At 30.2% G+C, this 7,496-nt stretch overlaps 1 long non-coding RNA gene across 1 annotated transcript in view; it reads right to left on the bottom strand.

Moving 5' to 3' along the window:
* LOC122270571 (uncharacterized) overlaps nt 1–6,639 on the bottom strand; it is a 42,261-nt gene extending 35,622 nt beyond the window's left edge. The window contains exon 1 of the long non-coding RNA XR_006225890.2: nt 6,003–6,639. This is a non-coding gene — a long non-coding RNA (uncharacterized lncRNA). The remainder of the gene's footprint in view (nt 1–6,002) is intronic.
* Nucleotides 6,640–7,496: the final 857 nt, after the last annotated feature.

The raw sequence follows: 7,496 nt of genomic DNA, 5'->3' as shown, positions 1-7,496 counted from the left end.
ACACCTAGGTTAAAAATGGATGTTTCCTTTCATAGCAGCATGATTAATCGGAAGTAGCTCTATCTCTAATAATGAAATATTTTATTATTTACTTATTAATGTTAAACTCATATCAGTTGTGCCCAATAATTAATGAATTAGTCTTTATTAACATTTTATATTTTATAACATAAAATGTCTCCTCCGTTGACTATTACATCTCCTCCGTGGACAAGGCAGAATTTAAAATATTTTAAATCTTCTAAAAAATAAAATAGAAAACTTGACCATTATTATAAGGACATATAACAAAAATAAATAAAGGCATTTATGTAATTTTTATCACTTTTTTAATTACTTTAATTTAAGAAATTTAATAATATAAGGGAGAGAATAATTTAATATATAAGGGAACAAGGTTGGAATGCTTATTGGTTACGTGGGTTTAGATTTGTCCTTTGGGTTGTTGTTGTTAATTTACATCGCACTAGAGCTGCACAATGGGCTATTGGCGACGATCTGGGAAACATCCCGGAGAATGATCCGAAGACATGCCATCACAATTTTGATCCTCTGCGGAGGGGATGGCACCCCCGCTTTGGTAGCCCGATGACCTACGCGCGAAGTCGAGCACTTTACGGTATAACAGTTTAACCAGGACCAGTACCGCACACCCTCGGTCCCTACGCAGACTGATCCAAGTGGTCACCATCCGCACACTGACCGTAGCCAGTGACGCTTGACTTCGGTGATCTGCTGGGAACCGTGCCTTAACGATCAGTCCACTGCGGGACATTTGTCCTTTGGGTTTGCTTTATAGTATTTTGCATGTTTTGCGTGAATTTTGTTATTGCTTTTTTTTTAACTATCACGATTATTTAATTACATAAGTGCTATCAATGATACTAAACTGAATTTCAGCGTATTTAATTGCAGTATTGGTTGACTTGGTTTTGGTGTGTCATTAGATTCAGTGCAAAAGAATACATAGGAAACAACACCTCGTGCTCAAGATAGCAATGTTGTACAACTCTCCCCCCCCCTATAAATTCAAGATAGTAGCTAAATCTCATATGAGGGTGTTGAGGGCACACTTTTGAAATTAATATGAGACCCAGAATACAGCTTTTAATACAATTTCGCATAATTATTTATGTATTTTGCTTCTTCAATCGAATCCATGCGAATCATTTTTGCAAAATACTACTTTATAATACATGTTCATCTGGTATTATTTGTGCTGTCATTTTTTTTTGACAAGCAATTATGAACGACAATAAACAAATGACGAATTCTAGTAATTTGGATTTAGTCGGACTCTACTTTCAGACTCCAACTTCTTCAATACTCAATTCTAAAGCCCTGATTAAAAAGAAATTCTTTAACTAATTTTATTTGAGGAAGAAAAAATCTGATAGGAAATTAATTATAATCAATAAAAAATATGGTTGTTGTTGTAGTTATTTACGTCACACTAGAGCTGCACAATGGGCTATTGGCAGCGGTCTGCGAAACATCACTGAGAATGATCCGAAGACATGCCATCACAATTTTGATCCTCTGCAGAGGGATAAAAAATATGGAAATAATAAACTAATGCTGTGGATCTTTAGATTTTATAAGAATTTTATAAGCATTTCAATACAGTTAGGGTATTTTAATAATTTAAAAATGACGCAAATCTAACGCCAATGTCAAAAACGCCATCTAATATTGATTGCAAACTAATTTCTTATTTGTACTTCGCCTACTAATAATTTCATTTTATTTTATTTTATAACCGTCGTTGAACAGCCGACCCAATTTCATGGGTTTACGACTACTTACGTTCAACTCCGTAGCCTTGTAATTTTGAACCAATCCAGAAGGCAAGGAAACTCCTGGATCAGTACAACCAGAGGTATTGATTTGTTATGGGAACATTGAGGACTTTGAGACTAGACACATTTAACGTGCATCAGTCACCATTTACTACACTGGGAGTCTTCTACTAATAATTAAAATTATTCGTCATAGAATAATTTTCGATTATTTTTCGTTTAAGAATAATTTTCGAACATAAAATAATTTTGTTTGCGCTTATACCTTCAATTCACGCAATCAGATTAGCAGATTAAAAATAATCATTTGATTATCTTTTTTTTTAAAAAATGAAATAACTGATATTTTGTGCTTGTCGAGCTATTAGAACTAAAATTTATACATATACGTAAAAAAATTTTACTGAATGATTTCCTAATAATCAACAAAAGAATGATCACTTCCGATATCAATGATAGATGAGAGTAAATAAACATAAAAAGATAAGCTAAGCTAAGCGATGTCCAAACTGATAATAAGATTAAAAGCTTTTATCATCTCTTATACGTTTTTTAAAAATAACTAACTAAAGTATTAGTAGTGGAGGCGATTATTTCACAAGCAGATAGCGAATTTCTAAAATCACGATTGTATTATTTTTTATTCGGCGTGATGATATTCAAATTTAACTAGATTTTTCTTTTCTTTTAAACCTACCTTTTTTCTCTATTGAGTGAAAAATCGAAAATAGTATACACTAATTTTGCGCATTTTTAAGAAAACATTTCTAAACTTAAAATAGCACCCAAATTAAAGAAAGGTATACTACGTCTAAATAAAGCAAAACAGCGTGAATCAAGTGCAAAAAGGAATAATTTCGGTTCTTTAAAAAATTAAAGACAATTTGCATAGTTTTATTATTTTTTTTAGTAAGTTATCTATTAAAACGGTAAAAAAACATTTCGCACGCAAATGAACAGGTTATAAATTTCAAGCGGATTATTTTTATAGTTTCTGAAGATTATCAATTGTGACGATATTTCTGAAATTCTTTTTATTATTTGACTTAAAAATTCCTTTAGAAATTGAAATTATTTCTTTAAACTTATCTTTATTTTGGTAATATTATTTACGAGCAAGAGTCAAAGCAATATGGTAAAAATTGAGTAACTTTTTTGAAAGGCAGTCAAATAAGTAAAAAAATTTTGCCTTTGTGCACAGACTTTTTAACAATTGCATAGTACTTATTAACGAAACTAAGTGTTTCATGTCTTAATTAAAAAGATGCAGTGTTTAGTTAATATTTATTCGTCGTCATAATGACGTGTCCTTATTTCCAGAGTCCTTGTTTCAAAAATATACCAGATAAATAAAACGGGAAAAATAATTCGATTGAAATCTTAGTTTAATCGTATCTTTTATTGGAAGTCAAATTATTTTGGAAAATATTAGTATATCTTGGTAATTGAAAGCAAAAGTATTTAAAGGGTCCCTTTCGTAGAAAAGCTACTTCATACTGACACAAAAATACTGAATTCCTTTTAACATCTGATGTGTACTTAACACTTCTAATCTAGCACAAGTAACATTTTTAAGAACAAAATTGCGAATTAATATGGTTTAAAAAAATGCAAGATTAAAGAAAACAATTCCGAAATAAGTATGAGGTCATTAAAGGATTATTACGGGAAAAGTGAAATAGGTAGGTATTTAATTACGTCGCAGTAGAGCTGCGCAATGGGCTATTGGCCTGGGAAACATCCCTGAAGATAATCAGAGCACATGCCATCACAATTTGATCCTCTGCAGAGGGAATGGCTGCCCTGCTTTGGTAGCCCGATCACCTGCAAGCGAAGTTGAGAATTTTGGTAGAACAGTTTAACGAGGACCGATACCGCGCACCCTACGCAAGTTGATCAAAGTGGTCATCCACCCGCTTACTGACCGCAGCCAGTGATGCTTTACTTCGATGTTTTACTGGGTTGTAGTTGTAGTTCATTTACATCGTAATGGAGCAGCACAATGGGCTATTGGCGACGGTCTGGGAAAACATCCCTGAGGATGATCAGAAGACATTCCATCACAATTTTGATCCTCTGCAGAGCGGATGGCATCCCCGCTGCGGTAGCCCGACGACCTGCACGCGAAGTCGAGCACTTTACGGTAGAACAGTTTAACGAGGACCAATACCGCACACCCTCAGTCCCTACGCAGACTGATCCAAGTGGTCACCCACCCGCACACTGACCGCAGCCAGTGATGCTTAACTTCGGTGATCTGCTGGGAACCGTGTCATTACATTCAGTCCACTGCGGAACGGAAAATCAAAGAGATTAATTTAAAGAACGAATCATTTGTAAACAATTTCGCATTTATTGAAAGATTTAAAAACATGTATGTTGTTCTTTCTAATCTAAGTTCGAAGAAACCCGGCAAATTAAAAATTGTAAAAGTGAGATAATTGTGAGATTGTAAAAGTTCATCTCAAAGTTTTAATTAAAAAAGTTTTTTATGCAATGAAAACTTTTTCTTTATTACAGGTTGCATGTAGAAAGATTGAAAGGCGTGCGAAAATATAATCACGGGAGCGAAAGAAGAGAAAAAGAGCATTGGAAGACAACGGGAAAAAAGATTAGAGATTTTAAATGTAACGTCCAATTCGATTCGAACCCGAATTTAATGCAACTAAATAATTATTCGAGCATTGTTGGATATTTTTTTCAGAAATAAATGAATACACAAAGTTTTATTTGAAATAACATTTTGTTGATAAAGTTTTAATATTTTATATATATTTAATTGTTAATACAATTATACTGTGTGCCCCATGAAGTAAAACCACTTTAATCTGGATGCAACGAAAATGTTAAAAATGAGACTTGAATCGGAACCCTTAAATAATTTTGCCATGAACGCGCTAGCTCATATAACGTGTAATGTGCACCTCACAAATAACATGCTGATTTAACTTCTTAAAACTGTAATATTTGAACAACATAATTTTATTATTTGTGAAATATTCTATTTATATGCTTTCACAAAGCATTTTCTAAATAAAAATACAATTAGTCCCATTACAATGAAAAATTAAAAGAAATTTCATTCAACTAACCTTTTGCACAGTTTTATGTCATAAATATTTTATTATTGGATTTTGTTTATGAATAAAATGAAACAATAAAAATATAATCATAAAATTTGATTGAAATTTATTTTAGAAAACAAAATTTAACGCATTTACGAGTTTACTCTCTTTCGAGGACAATATTTTGATTTCTAAATAAAAATCACATGATTTGCAATTATATGTATCTATATAAATAGGAGGATAAACAATCGTAGTTTCAAAAAGAATGAATGTCATTGTGTTTAAAGAATGGAGAAATCTAGAAAGTTCAATTCCATAGTGTCTATATTTCATATAAAATCCAAGTTTAAAAAATACATTTTAAAATTTATCGTTTTCAATAAGATTGTGAACAAGAACTACTTATTTAAACTGTGCAATACGAAACGCTTTAAAACCAAAATATTCCAATTTAAATCAGAAATAACACTGCTGAAATCTATACTAATCTAATCCTGGCTAATTTAATATGTATTAAATAAATATAGAAATAAATATATAAATATAGTCAGAAATGTTATTTTAAACTAATTGTTTTCAATGAACTTAATAATGAAATAATCCGTTTAAACAATACAATACTAAAAGGATTTGCTTTAATACCAAAATATTCCAATTTATATCAGAAATAATACTAATCTAATTCAGACTAATTTAATATCTATTAGAAAACAAATGAACAGATTCAGAAACGTTATTTTAAACTAATTGTTTTTAATGAAATTAATAAATAATCAGTTTAAACAATACAATACGAAACGGGCGATTCGTTCTAAACAAGTGGTGCCCAATTTCAGTTTATCTAAATTACATTATTTAATGATTATAAAATAACTCGAAAAGAATTTTTGTTTTTAAACTTTATATTGGAATCTTTGATCGACTGAACTAAAATAAACATTCTGGCACTTGTTCGGCAGTAATATCTACAATTTTTACAGCATTTGTAAACATATTTCAATGACGGTTCCAGAAAATTTTGTTCAATTGGAATTTGTTTTGTTTTGCATGGATGAAAAATGTTCTTAATGAAAAACGAAGAAATATATATCTTATTAAAAATTGATTTAAAATATATAGATTTTATTTCACTTACCAATTATTTTGCTTCATTTATATAAATTGAATCCTTAAGAGAGCTGTCAAAGAATTTAACTTGAGAATCTTATTCAATTTTTTTCTCACAACAACAATCTAAAACATTTGAAGGCACATAAAACCAATTATTTCTACTCAGTTTTAACATCGAGTAACTTACTTATCGCCTGAATGAATTTCACACGTGTTTCTGTCAACTCTTCAGGGAATCCAGAGCCATCTAGATTAAATTTGGTGAACTTTCTAAAGATTACATTTTTGAGAAAACTTATAGAGAGAAATTTCTTTTCCATAGAATATTTATTGACAATAAGCAGGGCTAGAACGTTGTTGATAAATAAGTTTCTTTTTTCTTTGCATTTTTGTTTTTTTTTTCCTTTTTTCGGTTTAATGATGATTATTTTTTGTCATTTTTCCGATTTTTGTCCCCTTTTAGAATTATAAATTTTGAATGACTTTTTTCATGAATAGTTTGTTACTGCGTTTTCAAGAATAGTTTTTGTCACGTTTTCTTGAGTAATTTCTACTATGATTCTTTGAATGTAAATTTTGTAACCTTTCGTTCTTGTTGCGAAACAAACTAAAATATCAAGTTTTGTTCAACTTGTTACGCTTTACTTTGGGCGCGTGGAAACACGCTAGGAAACCTAACACTCTTATACGTAAACTGAAGGTTTGTTTCCATACCAAAAGATGTTAATTCTTCTGTTAGCTTACATTCACTTCTGTTTCAAGCATGTTCTGTGCGCAAAAAAAAAAAAAAAAAAAAAAANGGTGACAGAGTGAGACTCCATCTCAAAAAATATATATATATTTATATATATCACGCTGAATAATTTCCGTTCTGATCGGATTTTCATGTAAGTGTCAATCTTAATGGTTCCAGGTAGTGACCTCAAATATGCTAAATATTTAGTGCTAACTATTAATTTAATTACGAAATCAGACAAAGAAACGTATTTTATTATAACATATATACATATATTTTATTTTATAGCATTTTATTTTCTTGTATAAACATATATTTTCTTTAACATATTTGGATTTTTAACCTTCAAAATATAGAGGGGAGCCGCATTCTGGGAAATATGGTCCCTATAGTCAGGAGAGTGATCGAAAGTTCGGATTCCTTAATGTTAATTTCACTTATTGCGTTTTTAGTCGTATTTTTAAAATTAATTAAAAATTTAAAAAAATTTCACACTCTCATAAAACCAGTTTGCCCGAAGAGAATTTTAGGAAAAAAATAATTTTTAATAATTATTATTTTCTTATTTTTTCATTTAATTGAGAATGAAAAAATATTGAATTATGAGGTATAATTTTTTATACCATATTAATCTACCTATTTCTCTATCAAAAAGTGTGAAGTTTCAACTTTTTTTATTTAGTAGAAGCCGAGAAAAATTAGAATTAATTATTTTTAAAAAAATAATTTGGCAACAATGAAGACATATTTAAATGGGGCGATTAATATTTAAATGTTGTTAAC

Source organism: Parasteatoda tepidariorum, chromosome X1, assembly GCF_043381705.1.
Source record: "Parasteatoda tepidariorum isolate YZ-2023 chromosome X1, CAS_Ptep_4.0, whole genome shotgun sequence".
Lineage (NCBI taxonomy): Eukaryota > Metazoa > Arthropoda > Arachnida > Araneae > Theridiidae > Parasteatoda > Parasteatoda tepidariorum.
This window is presented reverse-complemented; position numbering and strand designations above follow the sequence as displayed.